This window comes from Eptesicus fuscus, chromosome 14 (genome assembly GCF_027574615.1).
Source record: "Eptesicus fuscus isolate TK198812 chromosome 14, DD_ASM_mEF_20220401, whole genome shotgun sequence".
NCBI classification, from domain to species: Eukaryota; Metazoa; Chordata; class Mammalia; order Chiroptera; family Vespertilionidae; genus Eptesicus; species Eptesicus fuscus.
In genome coordinates this window covers 77,413,398-77,438,744 of record NC_072486.1, presented here as the reverse complement: position 1 = coordinate 77,438,744, position 25,347 = coordinate 77,413,398, and the positions used below count along the sequence as shown (strand labels likewise).

At 46.0% G+C, this 25,347-nt stretch overlaps 1 pseudogene; it reads right to left on the bottom strand.

Annotated features, from left to right (window-relative positions):
• Positions 1-12,834: 12,834 nt before the first annotated feature.
• Positions 12,835-24,714, bottom strand: LOC103304679 (GTPase IMAP family member 4-like; annotated as a pseudogene).
• Positions 24,715-25,347: the final 633 nt, after the last annotated feature.

The window sequence follows — 25,347 nt, the reverse complement described above, 5'->3', positions numbered from 1 at the left end:
ATCTCTTTTTATGGCCTTCATTTTGAAGTCTGTTTTGTCAGATATGAGTATTGCTACCCCGGATTTTGTTTGTTTGTTTCCATTTGCATGGAAATTTTTTTTCCCCATACCTTCATTCTCATCTTGTGTAATTCTTTTGTTCTGAGGTGGGTCTCTTTTAAACAGCATATATTTGGGTCATGTTTTTGTATACATTCAGCTCCGCTATGTCTTTTGATTGGAGCATTTAATCTATTTACATTTAAGGTTATTATTGATAGGTACTTATTTATTACCATTTAAATTATTTATGCCTATGTTTCTGTTTCTTCTCTCTCTCTCTCTCTCTCTCTCTCTCTCTCTCTCTCTCTCTCTCTCTCTCTCTCTCTTCTCCCTCTATCTCTCCCCCTACTCTCTCTCTCCTGCTCTCACTTTCTTGTTCTTCTTCTCAGTACAGCAGTGCCTTTAGTATTATTTGCAGTTCTGGTTTGGTGGTGATAAACTCCTTTAGTATTTTTTTTTTAATGTCTGGGAAACTCTTTGTTTTACCATCTATTGTGAATGAAAGCCATGCTAGATATAGTAATCTTGGTTTCAGATCCTTGCTTTCCATTATCTTGAATTCTTCATGCCATTCCCTTCTGGCTTATAGTGTTTCTGATGAAAAACTCAGCTGATAGCCTATGGTAGCTCCTTTGTAGATAACAAATTGCTATTCTCTTTCTGCCCTTAAGATTTCTATTCATCTTTAACTGTTGGAATTTTAATTATGAAGTGTCTAGGCAAGGGCCTCTTTGGGTTCTTTGTGCTTGGGACTCCTTTGCATCCAACTTGTGCGACTTTTTCATTTCCCAGGTTAGGGAAGTTTTCTGTCATTATTTCTTTGAACAGGTTCACTATCCCTTGCTTAGTTACTTCACCTTCTGGCAGTCCTATGCTGCGAATATTGTTATGATTCATGTTGCCCAAAAGCTCCTTTGAGCTATCCTCCTGTTTTTCAATTGTTTTTTTCTTTTTCTTTTTGGTTCTCTGATTGAGTGATGTTTTCTACCCTGTCTTCTAACTCACTGACCTGATCCTTGGCTTCCCCTAATCTGCTGTGTATTCCTTCTTTTGTGGTCTTTATTAGTGCTACGTCATTCTTCATTTCTGATTGGTCATTTTTCATAGTTTCTATATCTTTTCTCATGCTGTTAAGCATCCTTGTAATCATGATTCTGAATTCTACATCTGATAAATTTCTCATCTCCATTTCGATTAGCTCTTCTTCTGGAGAATTATCTTGTTCTTTCCTTTGGGCCTGGATTTTTTGACTCCCCATTTTGGCTGCCTGTTTGTGTTTGTGTTTATGTATTAGGTAGGTCTATAATTTTCAATCTTTAGTGCAGGACTATGTCAGACACTGTTTGTGACTGGTTCTGAGTACCCTATTAGGAGCTATCAGCAATCCACAGCATGTGGCTCACTCTGCTGGGGCTGTATACCTTTGGAATGGACCAAGATGTGCACAAAGTTCTGCTTTTCCTAGCCCTGAACCCAGAAGTAGATCATGCAAAGACTCAAAGCCTCCAGAGACACACCTCTGCCTGCAGTCTGATTGTCATTCAGTCTTATTTTTTTAAAAAAATATTTATTGTTGAAAGAATTACATATGTCTCCTTTTTTCCCCATTGACCCCTTCCAGACCTCTCTCCTCTTCCCCCACTCCAGGCCTTCAGCATCCTATTGTCTGTGTCCATGGGGCAATCATGTTCCACCCATCCTCCCTACCCCATTATCCCTCTAAGATTTGTACTCCGTTCCATGTTTCCATGTCTCTGGATCCACTCCATTCATCAGTTTATTTTGTTACTTACATTCCACAGATGAGTGAAATCATGTGACATTTGTCTTTCTCTGACTGATTATGTCACTTAGCATGATACTCTTCAGGTCCCTCCACATTATCTCCAAGGGTAAGGGATTCTTCTTTTTTATTGCTGCATGGTATTCTCTTGTATTTATGTACCACAGACTTTTTATCCACTCATCTACTGATGGCCACTTGGGCTGTTTCCAGATCTTAGCTATACATTCTTTCAGATTGGTGCTTTGCATTTCTTAGGCTACATTCCTAGAAGTGGGATCACTGTGTCATAAGGCAGTTCTGTATTTAATTTTTGAGGAAACTCTATACTGTTTTCCACAATGGTTGTACCAGTCTGCATTCCCAACAGCAGTGTATAGGGTTCCCTTTTCTCCACATCCTCACTAATACTTGTCATTTGTTGTTGTTAGCAATTCTGATAGGAGTGAAGTGGTACCTCATTGTCATTTTGATTTACATCTCTCAGATGATTGGTGACTTTGAGCATACTATCATATGTCTCTTGGCCATATGTAAGTCCTCTTTGGATAAATCTTTCTTTATGTCATTTGCCCATTTTTTATTTGGATTGTTTGTCTTCCTTCTGTTAAGTTATATGAGTTCCTTATATATTTTGAATATTAACCCTTTATCAGATGTATCATTGCCAAATATGTCCTCCCATACAGTGGGCTCTCTTTTTGTTTTGTTGATGGTTTCTTTGGCTGTGCAGAAGCATTTTATTTTGATGTAGACCCATTTGTTTACTTTCTCCTTAATTTCCTTTGCCTTAGGAGATGTATCTGTAAACATATTGAAACGAGAGTTGTCTGAGATTTTGTGGCCTATGTGTGTGTGTTTTTTTCCCCTAGGATTTTTATGGTTTCATGACTTATATTTGTATTTTATCTATTTTGAGTATATTCTTGTGTATAGTATAAGTTGGTGGTCTAGTATCATTTTTTTCCCACGTGAATCTGTCCAATTTTCTCAACACCACTAATTGAAGAGACTGTCCTGACTCCATTGTATGCTCTTGCTTCCTTTGTCAAATATTAATTGAGTGTAATGGTTTGGGTCGATTTCTGGGTTTTCTCTTCTTTCCATCGGCCTATATGCCTGTCCTTATGCCAGTACAAGGCTGTTTTGATTACAATGGCTTTGTAGTATAACTCAAAATCTGGTATTGTGATTCCTCCAACTTTGATTTTCTTTCTCAAAATTGCTGCAGCTTTTCAGGGTCTTTTTCTTGATTCCATGTGAATTTTTGGAGAGTTTGTTCTAGATCTGTGAAATATGCTGTTAGTATTTTAATAGGGATTGCACTGAATCTGTAGATTGCCTTGTGTAGTAAGAACATTTTAATGATGTTGACTCTACCAATCCATGAACACAGTATATTCTTCCACTTGTATATATGTTCCTCTATCTCTTTTTTCAACTTGCTATAGTTTTCTGAGTACAGGTCTTTTGCCTCCTTGGTTAAGTTTATTCCTAGATATTTTTATTTTTTGGTGCAATGGTAAATGGGATTGTTTGTTTTTTCATTTCTCTTTCTGTGAGTTCATTAATGGTGTTCAGAAAGGTGATAGATTTGTGGATGTTAATTTTGTATTCTGTAATTTTGCCAAATTCATTTATTAATAGTTTTTTTATGGAGTCTTTGGGGTTTTCTATGGGGTTTTCATATCATGTCATCTGTGAATAATGATAGTTTTATGTCTTCTTTTCCAATTTGGATACCTTTTATTTCATCTTCTTGTATAATTGATATGGCTAGCACTTCCAGAACTATGTCAAACAGGAGTGGTGAAAGTAAACATCCCTGTTTTATTTCTGTTCTTAGGTGAAGTGGTTTTAGTTTTTGCCCATTGAGTATGATGTTGGCTGTAGGCTTTTATTATATTGAGGCATTATCCCTCTATTTCCATTTTGCTGAGGGATATTACCAAGAAAAGGTGTTGGATTTTGTCAAATGCTTTTTCTGCATCAATTGATATGACTATGTAATTTTTATCTCTCAATTTGTTTATGTGATGTATCATGTTTATTGATTTGCAGATATTATACCATCCTTGCATCCCCGGGATAAATCCTACTTGGTCATGGTATATGATCTTTCTGATTTAATGCTGGATCTGATATGCTAGAATTTTGTTTTGAGGATTTTGGCATCCATGTTCATGAGGGATATTGGCCTGTAATTCTCTTTCATTGTGTTGTCTTTATCTGGTTTGGTCTTAGGATAATGCTGTCTTCATACAATGAGTTTGAAAGTGTTTCGTCCTCTTGAATTTTTTGGAATAGTCTGAGGAGTATAGGTTTTGGTTCTTCCTTGAATGTTTGGTAAAACTCCTCTATGAAGCTGTCTGGCCCTGGGCTTTTGTTTTCTGGAATCTTTTTGATGACTGCTTCAATTTTCTCCATATTTATCAGCCTATTGAGATTTTTAGATTCTTCTTGATTGAGTTTTGGAAGGTTTTATTTTTCTAAGAATATGTCCATTTCCTCTAGATTTTCTATTTTGATGAAATAGAGTTGTTCATGTTATTTTTAAACAGTCCTTTGTATTTCTGTGGGGTCTCTTGTTATTTCACCACTTTCATTTCTGATGTTGTTTATTTGGGTCTTCTCTCTTTGCTTCTTGGTGAGCCTGGCTAGAGGTTCATCAATCTTGTTTATCCTTTCAAAGAACTAGCTCTTGGTTTCACTGATCTTTTGTATTGTTTTTTTATTTTATTTTTTTATTTTTTGGTCTCTATGTCATTTTTTTTCCTGCTCTGATCTTTATTACCTCCTTCTGCTCACTCTGGGATTTTCTTTTCTTTTTTTTTTTAAATATATTTTATTGATTTTTTACAGAGAGTAAGGGAGAGGGATAGAGAGTTAGAAACATCAATGAGAGAGAAACACCTATCAGCTGCCTCTTGCACACCCCCTACTGGGGATGTGCCAGTAACCAAGATACATGCCCTTGACCAGAATAGAACCTGGGACCTTTCATTCATTTCCAGGATGTTTTTAATTTCTTCTTTGATCTCATCGGTAACCCAATCATTGTTTAATAGCATGTTATTGAGCTTCCAAGTGTTTGATTTTTTTTATTGTTTTTATTGTAGTTTGTTTTTAATATTATGCCATTGTGGTCTGAGAAGATGTTTGATATGATTTCAATCTTCTTGAATTTGGGGAGACTTAGCTTCTGACCCAATATGTGGTCTATTTTTCAAAATGTCCCATGTGCACTTGAGGAGATTTTCAGGTGAAACTTTTTGAAGATGTCAATTAAGTCCATTTGATCTAGTGAGTCATTTAGGATTGCTGTTTCTTTGCTGATTTTTTTGTGTAGAGGATTTATCAAATGATGTGAGTGGTATATTAAAGTCCCCTACTGTGACTGTATTGTTGTTGATCTCTCCCTTGATATCTCCCAGGAGGTTTTAAAATGTATTTGGGTGCTCCTGCATTGGGTGCATATATGTTTATCAGGGTTATATCCTCTTATTGTATTGTTCCCTTTAGTATTATGAAGTGGCCTTCCTTATCCCTTCTTAGGGCCTTTACTTTGAGGTCTATTTGTCAGATATGAGTATTGCTACCCCAGCATTTTTTTCATTTCCATTTTCCTGAAATATATTTTTCCATTCCTTCACTTTCAGTATGTGTGAGTCCCTTGTTCTGAGGTTGGTCTCTTGTTGAAATCATATATATGGGTCATGTTTTTTTATCCATTCAGCCACTCATTGTCTTTTGATTAGAGTAATTAGTTCCTTTACGTTTAAAGTTATTATTGCTAGGTACTTGTTTGTAGCTATTTTTATTTTTTGAGCCTGTATTCCTTCTTTCCTTTCTATTGCTTCTTTTTAAAACAGTCTCATTGGCATTTCTTTCATTGCTGGTTTGGTAGTGATAAACTCCCTCAGTTTTTTTTTTTGTTTTGTTTTGTTTTGTTTTGTTTTTTGTTTTTTTGTCTGTGAAGTTCCTTATTTCCCCTTCAATTTTGAATGATAGCATTGCTACATAGAGTATTCCTGGATTCAGTCCCTTGCTTTGCATCACTTTGTAAATTCCCTTCTATTCCTTTCTAGCCTGATGTGTTTCTGTTGAGAAATCAGTTGATAATCTAATGGGACATCCCTTGTACATAAATTTCTTTCTCTCTCTTGCAGCCTTTAAATTCTCTCTTTGTCCTGAACATTTGCCATTGTAATTACTATGTGTCTTGGTGTGGGTCTTTTTGGGTTCATCTTGTTTGGGACTCTCTGTGCTTGTGTGACTTTTTTCTTCCCCACATCAAGGAAGTTTTCTGACATTATTTCTTCAAATAGGTTTTCTAATCCTTGTTCCTCTTCCTGTCATTCTGGCACCCCTATTATTCATATGTTGATTCACTTCTTGTTGTTCCAAAGCTCTCTTAAATTATCCTCCTGACTTTTATTGTTTTTCTCTAATTGCAGTACAGTTTGGGTGTGTTTTGGTTCCCTGTCTTTTAATTTGCTAATTTGGTCCTCTGCTTCTCCTAGTCTACTGTTGAAAATTTTCATAGTGTTTTCTATTGCAGCTATGCCACTCTTTATTTATTCTTGATTCTTACATAAGTTGTTGATTTTTCACCCATCTGGTTTAGGAACTGTATGATCATTGTCCTGAATTCTTTTTCTGACATATTGCATGCCTCCGATTCATGTAGATGCTTTTCTGGGGATTCTTCCTTTTCTTTCTTTTGGGGATTTCTTTGTCTCTCCATTTTTTCCTCTCACTGAAGGATCTAGGTGTCAAGTCATGCAGGGGCTGCTCCTTCGGCAGCAGTGGCTCCTCGGGAAGCAGCTGCTCCTCAATTGGTCCAGTTCCTCTGGTGGGTGCTGCTCACAACAATGGTAGCTCCTCTTGCTGGTGGGGGCAGACTGCTCACGCAAGTGCTGATCCTCATATGGGGGTGGCTGCTGCTCCTTGGAGGTGGGTGAGCTTTGTGAAAAGCTGCTGCTCCTCTGACAGTTGGCGAGCACTTGCATAGCTGCTGCTCCTTGGATGAGGATGAGCTTCTCCTGGAGCTGCTGATCCTTGGATGGAGGTTGGCTGCTAACGTGGCTGTTGCTCCTCAGATGTGTGCAAGCTGTGTGCCGCTGCTGCTGCTCAATCGGAGGCAGGTTGTGCGGGGCTGCTGCTTCTTGGCCGTGGGCGGGCTGCTTGTGTGGCTGCTACTCCTTGGACAGGGGTTGGCTGCTTGTGAAGCTGATTCTTCTTGGATGGAGGTTGGCTGCTCATGTGGCCACTGTTCCTCAGACCGGTGCAGGCTGCATGCAGCTGCTGCTCCTCAGACGGAGGTGGGCTGCATGAGGCTGCTCCTCCTTGGACAGTGGTGGGGTGTTTGCACACCTGCTGAGCTTTTGATGGGGGGAAGACTGCTCAAAAGGCTGCTGCTCCTCATTCAGGGGTGGGCTGCATGCAAGACTACTGTTCCTCAGATGAGGTGCGGGATGCTCACACCGATGCTGTTCCTTGGATATGGGGCAAGCTACATGAGGCTGCTGCTCCTTGGCTTGGGATGGTCTGCTAGTGGAGCTGCTGATCCTTGGATAGAAGTGGGCTGTTCACATGGCAGCTGCTAGCATGGTCATAGTGCCTTTGGCTAAAGTGTTGGGCTGGTCAGAAGGGAGCATGCTTCAGAACTCATAGGAGCCCGTGCCCGGTGTGGCTGGAGTCTCGGTGACCATGGGACCGGAGCTGAGGCAGCAGGTCCCTGGTGGGGGTGGCTGTCAAGTCCTGGGTGTTATCTGAGGGCACCCTGGGTACAGGTGAGGCTGGGCTCCCAGCCACAGCAGCTCTCCCCTTCAAAAAGGCAAGGCCTCTACTGAAGAGCCGACCATTCCAGGACTGTTTTCCATGATAACAGAGGCTGCCTGGTTAGGTGAGCCTGGTAGCCTGCCCCTGAAGGTCCTGTGGGATCTAACTGTGCCTCACTCACATACCCCATTATGTCCACACACCTCTCTTGCTCCCTCACTCACTCATGCTCTCTCCCTCACTGCCGCCTTCTTCCTGCCTCTGTAGTTGGGTCTGGAGTGTTATTGATCCATTCATGGTTGGTGTTTCCTCTCCAGGTGTCTGGTTATGTGGCTCAGTATCTACCACATTGACCAAAGAGGACAAAATGCAACTCATGAAGACATGACACAAAAGGAACAAAACATGAATGTACTTACAGCATTGATAACCCCAATATAAGTGATCACCAGAGAAAAGAGCATTAGAGGAGAGATAAGAGAGCACACATGGTATCAAAAAGAGAAAAAATGGTATGAGAGAAAAGAAAAATAAGAAAAATGAAGAAAAAGGAAAAAATAATATATATAGGGAGAAAACACCAGAGAACAAAAAGATAAACCAAAACACACAAACACCAAATGCCCAGTGATGAGGTATTTGGTGCAAAAATTTTATATACAGAAAGTAAGGTTAAGAATTGGATGAATATGGGGAGGACCTCAGTTCAGTATAGAGGAAGTAAAAAAAGGATGAGTGGATAAGAAAAAAGAGAAAGAGAAGAAAAAATAATAATAAATTAAAAAATTAATTATAATATAGAATAAAAAATTAGAATGATGAAAAAATAATGTGAAAAGAAATAGAAAATAAACAAATGAAAAAAGAAAAGAAAAAAGATATAACAAAATAATAATAAAATAAAATAAAAATGAAAAAGTGAAGTGTCTGTTTTTCTGCCAATTAAGATTCCACTCTTCTGTACTGTCTGCAACTTCTCAGTTTCTTGTTGCTCGGACTGAAGGCCTTTCTTTAAGCCACTCCCTATGGACTCTCAGGGACCTTCCAGATTTTTTTTGTATCTTTTGTGCCACTCAGGGTGTAGTCTGGGTGTGGCTGTATTGGTTGCCTGGAGACTGCAGGGATGGGCTTTCTCTTCAGGAACAAATGGCTGCCTAGGCCCCACAAGTAAGGTATGACTCAGTGCCAGACTCACAGCCATCTCTCTCCAACCCTCTCCTCTCCCTAGACTCCACAAGTCCACACTTCTACCTGCACCTCAGCCACGGGTGAGTGTCTGTATTTGAAAGGTCCTATGAACTAGGCTCAGTGAACAAAAGCAAAGACCAAAAAAGTGGGGAAAGAGCTACACCATTGCGAGCCCCTCTCCTCATAGCATGGTGTGGCCTGGGCAGCCGTCCAGGCTGCCCCTTCTGGGGTCAGCCTTTTGTGGCTGTGGATGCAGATCTAGAATCCCCTGCCACCATTCCTATGGACATCCTTTCCACAGTCAGATGCTATGCTATGCCTGTCCCAAAGTACGTGGCCTCAGTACCATGTGGTTTGCCTCTGAACCTCTGGGCTTGAAGGTCTCACAGTTCTTTCCAGCCCAGATCCCTGATTTTACTGTTCTCCAGGTGTCCTCTGCCCTTCCCGGCTGTGGCTTGTATCATCAGTTGTGTGTACTCCACCAATTCAGGGTGGATGTTATTTGATTTAGTTGCTTGTTCTATTTGCTCCAGGACAAGGCTCGGGACACATTGGTCTATTCTACCGCTATTTTGTCTCTTATTTATTTATTTATTTATTTATTTATTTATTTATTTATTGTAGTTGTTTTCTTTTTAAAAATTTTGAGTCTGCTGGCAGCCTCAGACCAAAGAAGTGGCCAGGGTCTCCTGATCTGTAGGAATCCTTGCTTGCCAAACCTCATAAACTATGCAGCACAACGAAAAGGCCTCACAGGCCTTTCTGGGAGCTGCTGCCATGGGAGAGCCAGTCCTGGGTGCTGAGGACCAGCTGCCGCTGCTGCCTCCATGTCCACCTAGGAGCCATGGCCCCAGTCCTCATGCCCAAAGCCGGCCCACTGCATCCCCCTCCTGGGCTACAGGGCTGCCTCCACCATGCCAAGGAACCCAAGTGTGCCTATGATGAGCCTCAGCCAGCTGGGAGCCCTGTCCCCAGGAATGTCTCCCCAGTTGCTCCTGGCCATGCAACATGCACCTTGCTTCTGCTGAGGTCCCAGTGCCCAGGCTGTTGCTGGCCCTTGTCACTGCTCAGAATGAAGGTGTTACATAGGAAGGCATTAGCACTGTGCGTGAGCTATGTGCTGCTGCTTGTGCTCACCATGCTCAACCTCCTGGACTACAAGTGGCACAAGGAGCCACTACCTCAGATAAATTTTTATCTCTGCTTCATCTATCTCCTCTTCTAGAAAATTCTCTTGTTTGTTCATTTGGGGGTTGTTTCTTTGTCTCCTCATTTAACTGTCTGCATTTGTGACTATGAATTAGGTAGATCCTCTATGCCCCTCAACCTCTAGTGCAGGACAGTGTCAAACACTGTTTCTGAATAATTAGATCAGGCAAAATCTCAAAGCCTCCAGGGACCACCTCTGCCTACAAGTGATAGGATTCCAACTTGAATGGCCGAAGGAAATTGTCCTAAGGTGTGGTGGGGCTGAGGTTTTTGCCTGGAGGCTAATGGCTATTTTTAATCTCTTAAGTGGCCTCAGGGCAAGGTGTTTTCCAATAGAGTGGGTCAACTGTCTTCCCCCCAGGCAAGGCAAATGTATGTGTCAGAAAGATGTCCTCTGCTGTGTATAGAAATGACTCAGCACAGAAAACTGGGGATGTCTGACATCTGAGCTCTAACCCCCAAACCACCAATCCTGGCTTCAGTTCACTCTGCCCTCCCTCCACCAGAGCACAAGGTGGGTGGCTCCACAGGGAATTTTGTGCATTGGCCGTTTAAGAGGGTGCCTGAATTTTCAGTGGTCACTCCCTGGCAGACAGCAACCCTGCTGCTTTTCACAGCCAGATGTTATGTGGGTACCCTCTCAGTTATAGTGCTCTCTGCTGGGGAGGCCAGCTTGGGGTTTAGATCCCCAAGTTCTCATTGACAACCCCCCATAGCTGACATTTCTTTCTGGGACTTCAGTTGCTATCTTTTCAAGCCTACACCCCTCCTACCAGTCTCTATGTGGTCTCCACTTTCAGTCCTCAGGTGTCAGGGTTCTCTTCTGTGAGTCTTCCATTGATAATTCAGGAAGTTTTCCTATATTTTAGTTGTAATTCCAGTTTGTTCCTGGGAGCATCCATGTACTCTGCCTCCATTTTTGTTCTTTTGATCCTTATTCAGTCTTGATTAGTCTCAGGCTATTGACTCCAGAGTTGAGGAGAGGTTTTCCAACAGGGTAGGGCAATTGCTTGCCCCCCCGCCTCAGGAAAAAGCTGCCTGGATGGTAAATGTCTACCTGAGAAAGATGTCCTCTGCAGTATGAGGGAATTACTCAGCACAGGAAACCAGGACAGCTGCCTTATGAGCTCTTATCCCAAACCTGGATTCTGTTCACAAGGCTCTAGTCGACACAGCCCTCCCTTTGCCAGAGCCCAAGGTGAGTGGCTTCACACAAAATTTTCTGTGTTGGTCCTTTAATAGGATACCTGAATTTCCAGCTTTACACAACCAGTTGTCATGTGGGCACCTTTCTCAGTTCTGGTGCTGTGGGTGAGGGACTCATCTTGGGATTTAGACTCCAGAGTTCTCAGCTGAGGAACCCTCACAGCTTAGGTATCTTCAGTTGCAGTCTGTGGGAGCCAAGGCAGCCTTATCATGACTTCACACTTTCTACCATTCTTGATGGAGTTTCCACTTTCCATCCTTGGTTATCAACATAGTCTCCAGCTAGTCAACAGTTGATTATTCAGGATGGTGTTTCCTTGTTTTTTAGTTGTAATTCCAGTTTGGTCCTGGGAGAGTGTCAGTGTATCTTCCACTTACTGCTGCCATTTTGGAACCTAAAGGTTTTTATTTTATTTTATTTTATTTTTTTACCAGAAAGCCCACATGGTTATCAGAAACCTTGGTTGCACATAATTTCTTTCAGGAAATAATGAATGAATCCAAGGAGAATGTGGTCTTTTCTGGGAAGAGGGGTTAAGAACATGGTTCAAACTTTCAGGAGAAACAAGAAAGGTCTTCGGGGTAGACCAAGTCGAACTCCATAACCATCTTGACATTATTAAAAAGTGAAATTCATCTCAGTGTTTTTACAAGAAATATTAGGGGTATTTTCCAAATTAAAAAAATTCCACTTTTGCACAAATACGAGAGAATAGAAAAGTTTTATTATAGTAACAATGAACAAACAATTTTAAAGGGTGGGGGCAATGGTGTGGGGATGACCCACCTTGCAGTAAGGAATCAAGGTGTGGAGTGATGGCAGTGTGGTGGCAACAGTGGGTGTCACAAGAAAAGGACAGAACTAGTTATTCAGTAAAGTGTTGCTCAAAGACTATCTACAGAAACTATATTCATATGTGTTGCTCAAAGACTATCTACAGAAACTCTGCATATACTGAACATTGTTCTCTTAGCTGTTGAATCTGTCTTTTACTCTTTCTGACATTTCACTTAGTTGAGTTCTGAGAAATCTGTTTTTCAGACAAATCTTTGTTCTTCAGTGGGCAGGTGATAAGGAACAATTTCAATCTTTCCATAAGAATGTAATTCAATAAAATTAAATTTTAGTCTTTCCATAAGAATGTAATTCAAAAATAAATCCAAACATTCTTATGGAAAGACTGAAATTCTATAAGCATCTTTAGCTATCCATTACCTAATGTAAATAATTGATTTATCTAACAACATAGATAAAATGATCATTGTCATTCCAAAGGTGAAAATATGAAGTAGAAGCCACAGGTGGAGATTGTGCACCAATTTAGAAAGAATCTAGAGGAGAAATTTTTACTAGGAATAAATACAGAAAGCTTGGAGTCACCATCTTTTGGTCTCATGCATTCACTAGATAGGGGTTATCCACACTTTCTGCTTTGGAGTTTTACAAATTGAGAATGTGTCTCTCCCTGTAGAATAAATGAAATATATACTAAGTGAACAAGAAACGTCACTACACACCCAGTCCTGAGAATGTGAGAGATAGAAACAGATTTTGGGGAATGAGAATATGGAGAAGGAACACTTGAAAATATGCAGGAAACATAGACAGATTTTCATTAAGCTTAATCTTTCTTGAACAGAAATGAGAAAAAAGGAAGCAATCTCCAATACTCTCAAGATTATGTCAGTCATCCTTTTCTGACTCTCCACTTCATCTCTGGCATTTTTCTGCCTTAAAACACAGTGACTCTCCCTTTCTGCCAGTTCTATCTTCATTTCTACCTTTCTCTTTTCTTGCTCCAGTTTATCCTCCAGCTTTCTGATTTTCTCTTCATACTCCACTATTAACTGTCTCTTCTCTCTCTTGAGCTCTGCTCTGAATTGTTCCTGTATCATTTGAATTTGTTTCTGAATCTCCACCTCAGCCCTTTGGTACATCTTATTAGAATAGCATTCCCCTTGGTTCCCCATCACCATGCACTGGACCAATCCCAGCAGCTGTGTCCTCTGAGCCTCCTATTCAGCCCCTGTTGCCTTATTGTTAAACTCACAGTGACTATCCTTGAATTGCTCCATCAAATCTTGAATGCCTTGTGGAGCTTCCTTTAAGTAATCATGGAACTCCATGCCATCCAATTCATCTTTCCGGGTGAATAAGAGAATCATGTATCTCCTGGCTTTGGGTCTAAACATTGATAGCATCTTCTTCATGGCCTTTTGTTCTTCCTTTGTGTACCGGCCAGTGGGACCACCAGGAGCACAGCATGAGGCCCAGGGGAGGTCAGGAGGATGCAATTAGCAATCTCCCTTTGAGTGTCAGCATCCTGTACCTCGGTGTCGAAAATGCCAGGCGTGTCCTCAAAGACAATTTCTCTCCCATTCCATGTGCTGCTCTCTTTCTGACAGAACTTGGTGATGGATTTTACTGCAATGCTGGAATGAAATGCTTTCTTTCCAAGGATGCTGTTCCCTGTGGCACTTTTTCCTGCTCCAGTCTTACCCACTAAGACAAATAACAGTTGTGAATCTCTGGGATCTTGGTTTCCAAACCCTGGGACATCACAAAACAAAACCACAGCATTAGGATTGCTTCCAACATTTCCCACTGCAAGTGCCCCGCCCACTGGTTTTTCTCTATTGCCCACTAGTGTCCTGTCAGTGAGCCACCTCTGCGCTCATAGGAGATCTGTGGAACCCATGGGCCTCACCTCCCTACTGCAGGACTTGGGTGCTGGAAGACAGTTCCAGCATGTCATAACTGCAAGAGTTTCATCGAAAGGTTGGTGGAACTTGGAGACTCAACAAGGGCTGAGTCACATATGTTATAGCCTGTTGGGAATGGCTAAAGGCATTTCCCCAAACCTGAAAAGGATGCATTAAATTGATTGTTTACTGCCAGACATCTAAGGGCATCTTAATCTAAATGCTATTCCCTATTCCTGGCCAAACACCTGAATAGCTGGAGGTAACTCCCCCATTCTGACAATGGATTCTGTTTGAAACCCTACCCTTTGATGTATATATCTCCACCTTGCCTTAGGACAAGTTCTTCTGAGACAAGGAGGACTTGGTTTCTTCAGCCAAGCTCCTCTGCCTCCCCTCCTTCTGCAAATGCCTTTGAAAATTATGTTTAGTCTCTGGATTCATTATTAATTTATGCACAGCCCTTTCTCCACATTTCCAGAACTCTTCTAAATGCTGGATCAAGACCACCGGCGTTACTTGGGGAATGCTAGCAACTTCTCATGAGTCTCTTGGCTTCTCTCTCTGACCTTTGGAAGATAAGTACCCATGGAGAATTCTGAGCTGCTGGTGGTAACTGTTCCTCATAAGCTAATGTAGGAAGTAACTCAAAATCTGACTTTGGGACATCACAATGGAAGATCTCCTTCCCCAAATTTATATCCAAAATGGAACATTTATTTTTCCCATTAAGAAGCCAGGCAGGTGGGTGATTCGAGCCATCCCACCCTTGCAGGGGAGAAAATGGCAAAGTATTTCTTCATATTTCACATGTGCAGCCATCTCCTCAGGGATTCTGAACCAAAGAACAAAATACCTTACTTTTAAATTATGACCTTAGTGTGGAAATCTAATGAAGTTTTCCTACCTTAAATTAATATTTAAAATACTTCTATCCAGAAGGTAGTGACAGTTCTTTGGAGTTACTCTAAAATCCATTGATACATAAATAAGTAATAACAACTCATACAGAGTAGTATTGGTATACACTTTGTTAGTTTCACTTGGTTAAACATGTCTATTTCTTAGGCCACCTGGAAGTTAATAACAGAATAGCATAGCCTATCACCTGAATGTTTTAGAGATCACTATGTCAAATCATCTTCATAGCTCTTTCCCTCTTTCTAGTCAGTAATTCTCTGCTTATCTCTTTCATGTATCTATAAAGTTGAAGTTGTCAGGATTTGTTGAGCACAGACCGGGAATATAGAAGTCAAGTGACAAGCACATCTGAGAGCCTGTTTCTCCCTGCAGGAAGACTCTGTCAGTACAGCCCTTGAATAAGACTGATTCCTGCAGGAAGAATCCTGTATTATAACCACCTGTCTCTGCTTTGAGTTGATGCATACATCACCACAATGACAATATTGCAGACATGATTGTAAACTCCATTTTATTTTTCAGAGATATCATCACCATTTACCAAGTTTCTCAAACTAAACTAGGAATCTCCCTGGATTCCTCTATTCCCCTTAATTTCCAGATCTGACCCACTGGCAAGTTCTCCTGGTTCCATCCACAAATCTGACTGCTTCTCTCCATTTTGAAGACCATCACACTAGCCCAAGCTACCATCACCTTCCATGAGTCAGCAATCCCCTAACCTATCTCTTTATTTCCATTATTCCCTCTTTTTCTATTTTGTACATTGGAGTGATTTTTAAAAAATATCAATCAAACAGAAGAGAGATTAGAAAAACCATTCCTAAGGCAGAATATCCCACATTTGATAACCAGAATTCTGGGGTGATAGAAGTAAATTTCCAGAAGCTGAGAGCAGTAGCTATTATGATGGTTAAGATGAAGATAAAATGCAGGTGGGAGTTCAAAATATTGTTTAGCTAGCACCACAGTGGAAGACTCCAACCTAAGGCTATCTGGAGGGCATTAGTTGGTCATTCAGAGACATGTAGGAAAATCATGGGAGATGCAAAGAAAAGTCATCAAAGGTAGCCCCAACACTGCAACCATTTGCCAATGCTGGCAGTTTGTGTGATAGACTGAAATATACCCATGAATTAATCTCATCTCTGTACACATGCCTCTTTATCATGTGGATCTGCAGGGCTTTACACAAGGATCTGAGTCTGTTTCTCCACCCCTTGCATCTGGGTGGACCCTGCGACTTGCTCTAGATAATAGGGCAGTAAAATCGTGATGCTAGTAGACTCCAAAAGTGCTGATGTGCTGTGGCTCTCTGTCTCTTGTTCTTCAGAACCCTACAACTGATTGATGATGAAGGGCACAAAGACTGGTTATCCCTATCACCCTAGCCTGCCCAAGAGTCTGCTAACTACTATTTATGGCCATGGAGCTATCCATTTCAAAAGTTTCCAGTTGCCGGATCTTGAAAGTATTATGGTAAGCAAAATAAGTCAGATGAACAAAGGACAAAAACTAAATGATTTCACTCACATCTAATCTAATAATAGACAAATATGCAAATTGACCATACCCCCGACACACCCACAAGCCACGCCCACCATCCAATCAGAGCGAGTATGCAAATTAACCCAAACCAAGATGGCTACAGCCACAGAGAGCAAGGTTTCCTAGGTAACAGAGGAGGCCAAGCTTTCCGCCTGCCATTTCCAGGCCTAAGCCTCCACTCAAGCTACAAAGTTTCAATTATAGAAGGTAAACAAATTCAAACAAATGGCGACAGAATGGAGCTTGAGAGAGCAGGCCAGGGTTGCCGCTGGCAACAGGGGAAGCAAAGCTTTTCACACACCCTGGCCGGGCTCACCTGCTTAAGGCAACAAAGTTTCAATTATAACCCCAACACAATGGCTGCGGCCTCGGAGGGAGCCCCAGGCTTGGCTTGGCTCTGCTCCAGGCTACAAAGTTTCAATTGTAGAAGGAAAATAAATTCCAGATACCAGGGCCTCCGCTTGGGTTACCAGGGGGCGTGGCCTGCCTGCAAACCACCACAGGCCCCTCGCTCAGGCCGCCCCACACCCCAAGGGAAACCCCACCTGATCTGGGACGCCCTTCAGGGCAAACCAGCTGGCCCCCACCCCTGTACCAGGCCTTTATCCTATCTAATAAAAGAATAATATGCAGATTGATCATCACTGCAACACACAATATAGCTGCCCCCATGTGGTCAAAGATCCTGCCCCCATGTGGACACAAGATGGCCACCACAAGATGGCCAGCAGGAGAGGGCAGTTGGGAGGCACCCGGCCTGCAAGGGAGGGCAGTTGTGAGGGATCAGCCCTGCAAGGGAGGGCAGTTGAGAGGGACCAGGCCTGCAAGAAAGGGCAGTTGGAGGTGATCAACCCTCCAGGAGAGGGCAGTTAGGAGTGACCAGGCCGGCAGAGGAGGGAAGTTGGGGGCAAACAGGCTGGCAGGGGAGCTGTTAGGCATCAATCAGGCTGGCAGCGGAGTGGTTAGGGGGTGATCAGGCTGGCAGGCAGAAGCGGTTAGGGCCAATCAGGAAGGCAGGCAGGCAAGCAGTTGGGAGCCAGCAGTCCTGGATTGTGAGAGGGATGTCCGACTGCCCGTTTAGGCCCGATCCCATTGGGATCGGGCCTAAACGGGCAGTCGGACATCCCTCAAGGGGTCTCATATTGGAGAGGGTACAGGCTGGGCTGAGGGAGAACCCCCCTCCGTGCACGAATTTCGTGCACCGGGCCTCTAGTATAGAATATAAAGTAGAAAACAACAAGGGAACAAAGAAACTCATAGTTACAGGCAACAATATGGTGGTTACCAGAGGGAATGAGGGGTGGGGAAATGTTAAAGAGGTAAAAGGAATAAAATATATGGTAATGGAAGGAGACAAGGTTTTGGGTGGTGAGTAGAGAAAGTAATACACAGATGACATATTATATAATTTTACACCTGAAACTTATATAAAGTTATTAAACAATGTTACATCAATAAATTTTATCTAAAGAACTAGAAGCCTGGTGCACAAAATTCATCCATGGGGGTGTTTGTCCCTCAGCCCAGCCTGCACCCTCTCCAATTTGGGACTCCTTGCCAGCCTGGTTGCCCCCAACTGCCCTCCCCTGAAGGCCGGGTCCCCGTAACTGCCCTCCCCTGCTGGCCTGGTCTCCCCCAACTGCCCTCCTCAGAAGGCCTGATATTCCACAACTGCCCTCCCCTGCAGGCCTGGTTGTCCCAACTGCCCTCACCTACAGGCCTGGTTCCCCCCTATTGTCCTCCCCTGCTGGCCTGGTCTCTGCCAACTACCATCCTCTGCCGGCCTGGTCACCCCACTGCCCTCCTCTGCTGGCCTGGTCATCCCTACCTGCCCTCCCCTGCTGGCCTGAATGCCACCAACTGTCCTCCCCTGCTGGCCTGGTCACCTCCAACTGCCCTCCCCTGCAAACCTGGGTTCCCCCTAACAGTCCTTCCCTGCAGGCCTAGTCCCCCTCCACTGCCCTCCCTTATAGGCTTGGTCTGCCCCCAACTGCTGTCCTCTGCCGACCTGGTCGCCCCCAACTGCCCTACTCTGCTGGCCTGGTCACCCCTAACTGCCCTCTCCTGCTGGACTGATTGCCCCCAACTGCCCTCACCTTCAGACCATGTTGTAGCAGCCATCTTTTGCCCACATGGTCACCCCAAACTGCCCTCCCCTGCTAGCCTGGTCTCCCCCAACTTTCCTCCTCTATGGGCCTGGTCATTCCAAACTGCCCTCCTCTGCCAGTCTGTTCACCCCCAACTGCCCTCCCCTGCTGGCCTATTCACCCCCAACTGCCCTCCTCTGCTGGCCTGATCACCCCCAACTGCCCTCCCCTGCAGGCCATCTTGTGTTGGCCATCTTGTTCCCACAGGGGGTCAGCCATCTTTCACCACATGGGGGCAGCCATCTTGAGGGTTGGAGTGATGGTCAGTTTGCCTATTACTCTTTTATTAGATAGAAAAATTATCCAGTTGTGTACTTAATCACCAGCTTACTACTGGTGCATAACCATGTCTGGCTGAGTTGAGCCCAGTTTTGCAAATCCAAGGACTGCCCAGCTATCTACCAAATTGATTGCTAAAGAAATGGTTGAGGTGTTAGGGAACTAAGTTGTGGTGTGGTGTCAGAAGGGTGCTGAGAGCAGAGTCAGTGCCTCCCAGGCTTTCAGTTGGTTGCTGAGAGCAGAGCACAGTGCCTCCTGGGCTCGCAGCATGGTGATGAAAGCAGAGTCAGTGCTTCCCAGGCTCCTGGCAGGGTGCTGAGAAGAGTCAGTGGCTCCCTGTCTCCACAGTGGGTGCTGAGAGTAGTGAGTGCCTTCCATATTCCCGGCAGGTCGCTGAGAGCAGAGTCAGTGGCTCCCTGTCTCCAAATTGGGTGCTGAGAGCAGAGTCAGTGCCTCCCATGCTCACCGTTGGGTGCTGAGAGCAGAGCACGGTGCATCCCAGGCTCACAGCAGGCTGCTGAGAGCAGAGTCAGTGCTTCCCGCCCTCCCGGCAGGGTGCTGAGAACAGAGTCAGTGGCTCCATGTCTCCAAATTGGGTGCTGAGAGTAGAGTCAGTGCCTCCCTTTGTTCCCGGCAGGGTGCTGAGAGCAGAGTCAGTGTCTCTCAAGTTCCCAGTTGGGTGCTGAAAGCAGAGCACGGTGTATCCCGGGCTCACCGCAGGTTGCTGAGAGCAGAGTCAGTGCCTCCCGGCCTCCCGGCAGGGTTCTGAGAACAGAGTCAGTGGCTCCCTGTATCCAAATTGGTTGCTAAGAGTAGAGTCAGTGCCCCCTTTGTTCCCGGCAGGGTGCTGAGAGCAGAGTCAATGCCTCCCGGGCTCCCGGCAGGGTGCTTAGAGCAGAGTCAGTGGCTCCCTGTCTCCAAATTGGGTGCTGAGAGCAGAGTCAGTGCCTCCCGGGCTCCTGTTTTGTTGCTGAGGGAAGAGTCAGTGCCTCCTGTGCTCCTGGCAGGAGGCTGAGAGTAGAGCACGGTGCCTTCTGGGTTCCCAGCAGGGTGCTCAGAGCAGAGTCATTGTGTCCCAAGCTCCCGGCAGGGTGCTGAGAGCAGAGTACAGTGCCTACCGATCTCCTGGCAGGGTACTGAGAGCAGAGTCAGTTCCTCCCAGGATCCCAATTGGGTGCTGAGAGTAGTGCATAGTGCGTTCAGGTCTCCCAGCAGTGTGCTGAGAGCATAGTTAGTGCCTCCCAAGCTTCGGGTTGGGTGCTGAAAGCAGAGCACAGTGCCTCCCGGGCTCCCGGCAGGGTTCTGAGACAGAGTCAGTGCTTCCTGGACTCCCAGCAGGGTGCTTAGAGGAGAGCACGGTGCCTCACAAGTTCCCAGCAGGGTGCTGAGAGCATAGTCAGTAACTCCCAGACTCTTGGTTGTGTGCAGAGAGAAGAACACGGTGCCTCTCAGGCTCTCGGCAGGGTACTGAGAGCAGAGTTACTGACTCTGCCCTCAGCACTGAAACGGGAGCCCTGGAGGCACTGACTCTGCTCTCAGCACCCAATTTGGAGACAGGGAGCCACTGACTCTGCTCTCAGCCCCCTGCCGGGAGCCCAAGAGGCACTGACTCTGCTCTCAACACCCTGCTGGGAACAAAGGGAGCCACTGACTCTACTCTTAGCACCCAATTTGGATACAGGGAGCCACTGACTCTGTTCTCAGCACCCTGCCGGGAGGCTGGGAAGCACTGACTCTGCTCTCAGCAACCTGCCGTGAGCCCGGGATGCACCGTGCTCTGCTTTCAGCACCAAACTGGGAGCCCGGGAGGCACTGACTCTGCTCTCAGCACCCTCCTGGGAACAAAGGGAGCCACTGACTTTGCTCTCAGCACCCTGCCGGGAGTACGGGAGGCACTGACTCTGGTCTCAGCATCCGGCCTGAAGCCCTGGAGGTGCTGTGCTCTGCTCTCAGCACCCTTCCATTGACTGGGAGGCACTGTGCTTTGCTCTAAGCACGCTGCAGGGACCCCTATAGGCGCCGTGCTCTTCTTTCAGCACCCAATCGGGAGCCTGGGAGGAAGTGACTCTGCTTTCAGTACCCTGCCAGGAGCTCGGGAGGCACTGTACTCTACTCTCAGCACATTGCCGGGAGGCCAGTAATCACTGACTCTGCTCTCAGCACCCTGCCGGGAGCTTGGGACACACTGACTCTGCTCTGAGCACCCTGCCGGGAGCCAGGTAGGCACTGTGCTCTACTCTCAGCACCCTGTTGGGTGACTAGAAAGCACCTTGCTCTGCTCTCTGCCTGAAACCGAGAGCCCGTGAGGCACTGACTCTGCCCTCAGCACCCAACTGGGTACCTGGGAGGCACTCACTCTGCTATCAGCACCCTGTGGGATGCTCAGGATGCACCGTGCTCTGCTCTTAGCAGCTTGCCCGGAGCCCGGGAGGCACTGAGTCTGCTCTCAGTACCCTGCCGAGAGCCTGAGAGGCACCGTGCTCTTCTCTCTGCACACAACCAAGAGTCTGGGAGTTACTGACTATGCTCTCAGCACTAAAACAGGAGCCCTGGAGGCACTGACTCTGCTCTCAGCACCCAATTTGGAGACAGGGAGCCACTGACTCTGCTCTCAGCCCCCTGCCGGGAGCCCAGGAGGCACTGACTCTGCTCTCAGCACCCTGATGGGAACAAAGGGAGCCACTGACTCTACTCTTAGCACCCAATTTGGATACAGGGAGGCAGGGGGCTGTGAGTAGAGCACGGTGCCTTCTGGTTTCTCGGCGGGGTGCTCAGAGCAGAGTCATTGCATCCCAAGCTCCCGGCAGGGTGCTGAGAGCAGAGTCATTGACTACTTGCCTCCCGGCTATGTGCTGAGAGCAGAGTACAGTGCCTACCGATCTCCTGGCAGGGTACTGAGAGCAGAGTCAGTTCCTCCCAGGCTCCCGATTGGGTGCTGAGAGCAGAGCATGGTGCCTCCCTGGCTTTCAGCAGGGTGCTAAGACCAGATTCAGTGACTTCCAGGCTCCTGGTTGGGTGCTGAGAGCAGAGACAGTGCCTCTTGGGTTCCCGGCAGGGTGCTGAGAGTAGTGCATAGTGCGTTCAGGTCTCCCAGCAGTGTGCTGAGAGCATAGTTAGTGCCTCCCAAGCTTCGGGTTGGGTGCTGAAAGCAGAGCACAGTGCCTCCCGGGCTCCCGGCAGGGTTCTGAGACAGAGTCAGTGCTTCCTGGACTCCCAGCAGGGTGCTTAGAGGAGAGCACGGTGCCTCACAAGTTCCCAGCAGGGTGCAGAGAGCATAGTCAGTAAATCCCAGACTCCTGCTTGTGTGCCGAGATAAGAGCATGGTGCCTCTCAGGCTCTCGGCAGGGTACTGAGAGCAGAGTCAGTGCATCCCGGGCTCCCAGCAGGCTGCTAAGAGCAGAGCACGGTGCATCCCGAGCATCCCACAGGGTGCTGATAGCAGAGTGAGTGCCTCCCAGGCTCTCGGTTTCAGGCAGAGAGCAGAGCAAGGTGCCTTCTAGGCACCCAACAGGGTGCTGAGAGTAGAGCACAGTGCCTGGCTGGCTCCCGGCAGGGTGCCCAGAGCAGAGTCAGTGTGTCCCAACCTTCCGGCAGGGTGCTGAGAGCAGAGTCAGTGATTACTGGCCTCCCGGCAATGTGCTGAGAGTAGAGTACAGTGCCTCCCGAGCTCCTGGCAGGGAGGAGTGACTGAAGTGACTGAAAGCAGAGTCACTTCCTCCCAGGCTGCTGATTGGGTGCTGAGAGAAGAGCACGGTGCCTATAGTGGTCCTGGCAGCATACTGAGAGCAAAGCACAGTGCCTCCCAGTCAACAGAAGGGTGCTGAGAGCAGAGCACAGCGCCTCCCGGGCTCCAGGCAGGGTGCTGAGATCAGAGTCAGTGCCTCCCGTGCTCCCAGCAGGGTGCTGAGAGCAAAGTCAGTGGCTCCCTGTCTTCAAATTGGGTGCTGAAAGCAGAATCAGTTCCTCCCGTGTTCCCGGCAGAGTGCTGAGAGCAGTCAGTGCCTCCTGGACTCCTGGCAGGGTGCTGAGAGCAGATCACGGTGCTTCCCAGACTCCCAGCAGGGTGCTGAGAGCATAGTCATTGCCTCCCAGGCTCCCGGTTGGGTGCCGAGGGCAGAGCATGGTGCCCCTCAGGCTCCCAGCAGGGTGCGGAGAGCAGAGCACAGTGGCTCCCAACCTACCTGCAAGATGCTGAGAGCAGAGCACAGTGCCTCCCGGGTTTGCAGCAGGGTGCTGAGAGCAGAGTCAGTGCCTCCCAGGCTTTCAGTTTGGTGCTGAGTGCAGAGCACAGTGCCTCCCGGGCTCGCAGCATGGTGATGAAAGCAGAGTCAGTGCTTTCCAGTCTCCCGGCAGGGTGCTGAGAAGAGTCGGTGGGTCCCTGTTTCCAAATTGGGTGTTGAGAGTAAAGTCAGTGGCTCCCCTGTTCTCCGAAGGGTGCTGAGAGCAGAGTCAGTGCTTCCAGGGCTCCCGGCAGGGTGCTGAGAACAGAGTCAGTGGCTCCCTGTCTCCAAATTGGGTGCTGAGAGTAGTGAGTGCCTCCCGTATTCCCGGCAGGTTGCTGAGGGCAGAGTCAGTGCCTCACAGGCTCTCGGTTTCAGGCGGGGAGCAGAGCAAGGTGCTTCCTAGGCGCCTGACAGGGTACTGAGAATAGAGCACAGTGCCTGCCTGGCTCCCGGCAGGGTGCTCAGAGCAGAGTCAGTGTGTCCCAAGCTCCCGGCAGGATGCTGAGAGCAGAGTCAGTGATTACTGGCCTCCCGGCAATGTGCTGAGAGTAGAGTACAGTGCCTCCCGAACTCATGGTAGGGTACTGACAGCAGATGCACTTCCTCCCAGGCTCCCGATTGGGTGCTGAGAGAAGACCATGGTGCCTATAGGGGTCCTGGCAGCGTGCTGAGAGCAAAGCACAGGGCCTCCCAGTCAACGGAAGGGTATTGAGAGCAGAGCACAGCACAACAGAATTTCTACTGATATAGTTGATTTCTATAGATAAGAGAGTAAAAAGAGGGTGTGTGAGTGACTGAGTGAGCCAGTCTATTGAATTTGTTGGTAGCGAGGCCTCCAGGAGCCTGCGAATTATGGACCTGAATAAATAAATTCCTCTCATGTTCCTCCTTCCCAGTCCTCTCTCAGGCTGAAGAGAGTGACAGAAAAACAGCCAGAGAGGCTACCACTGGCCCTTCTGATGTGTCCACATCATAGGATGTAGGGAAATAGAATCCTCATCAGCCTGGGATCAATCAGGATACTTTAACCTCTCTTCCTTTAGAGCAGTGGTTCTCAACCTTCCTAATCCCATGACCCTTTAATACAGTTCCTCATGTTATGGTGACCCCCAGCCATAAAACTATTTTCGTTGCTACTTCATAACTATAATTTTGCTACTGTTATGAATCATAATGTAAACTGTGTTTTCCTATTGTCTTAGGTGACCCCTGTGAAAGGAGTCTCGACCCACAGATTGAGAACAGCTGTCAGGGGTTGCCTAAGACCATCGGAAAACACAGATATTTACATTACATTTCATAACAGTAGCAAAATTACAGTTATGAAGTAGCAACGAAAATAATTTTATGGTTGGGGGGGAACCACAACATGCGGAACTGTATTAAAGATTGCGGCATTAGAAAGGTTGAGAACCACTGCTCTAGAGGTTATGCAGTGTCACGAGGAGACAGTGCAGAAGATTGTGAGAAAGCAAGAGCTGAGTCAATTAAGAGAAATTATAAAATAAGGTTGGAAATATTTTGTTGGTTCTTGCTCAGATGGGGACTAGCAGAGAGACAAGACAACCCACTGCCAGGTTCCCTCCGTCCCATCTGGCCTGGGGAACCCAAGCACCCTCTCACCATGGCCGGTCCTGGGTTCACTGAAGTTGAAAGGACTTATGTCCAATTGAGCTGCCATCGTGGTTTAAATTTCTGTAGATAAGAAACAGAACTCATTTTAAGAAAATGGATAGTAACTGAAAACCAAAACCTCATGCAGCCAACAGTTTTTATTTTTTATTTTCCATAAACTTGCTACTTGATTTCACCTTCCCTATTTCCCAACACTTCTCACCTCCCCATTGTCAGTTTTATTTTCACTTGTTGTTTTTTCTCTGCAGGAACATATTTCAAGTGCTTCCTCAGCTCTGGTTCTGGGCACCCTTCCCCATCCATTCAGTAAATTATTGCTTTGAATGGCATTTGTATGTCCTCATAGCCTAGACCCTCCTCAGAATTTTGAACTTTTATATCCCATTCAGCTTCCCATTTGGGCAAGTTCATGGGCATCTCAAACAGAACTCGGCCAAAATGAAACCCTTGACCATCTCCCAACCCCAAACTCCAGACTATGTAAATGATTCTGCCCCCATTTAGGTAGATGTCATCACCAGTCAGCCAGTGACTGCTACAGAATCTTGGAGTCAGCTGAGTCTCCTCTTTCCTCACTTGCTCATCAGTCTACCATCAACTCCTATGGATTCTACCTCCAAAACATGCAAAATTATCCATTATCTCCACCTTCAAGCCACTTTTATTTGTTTGCCATGCT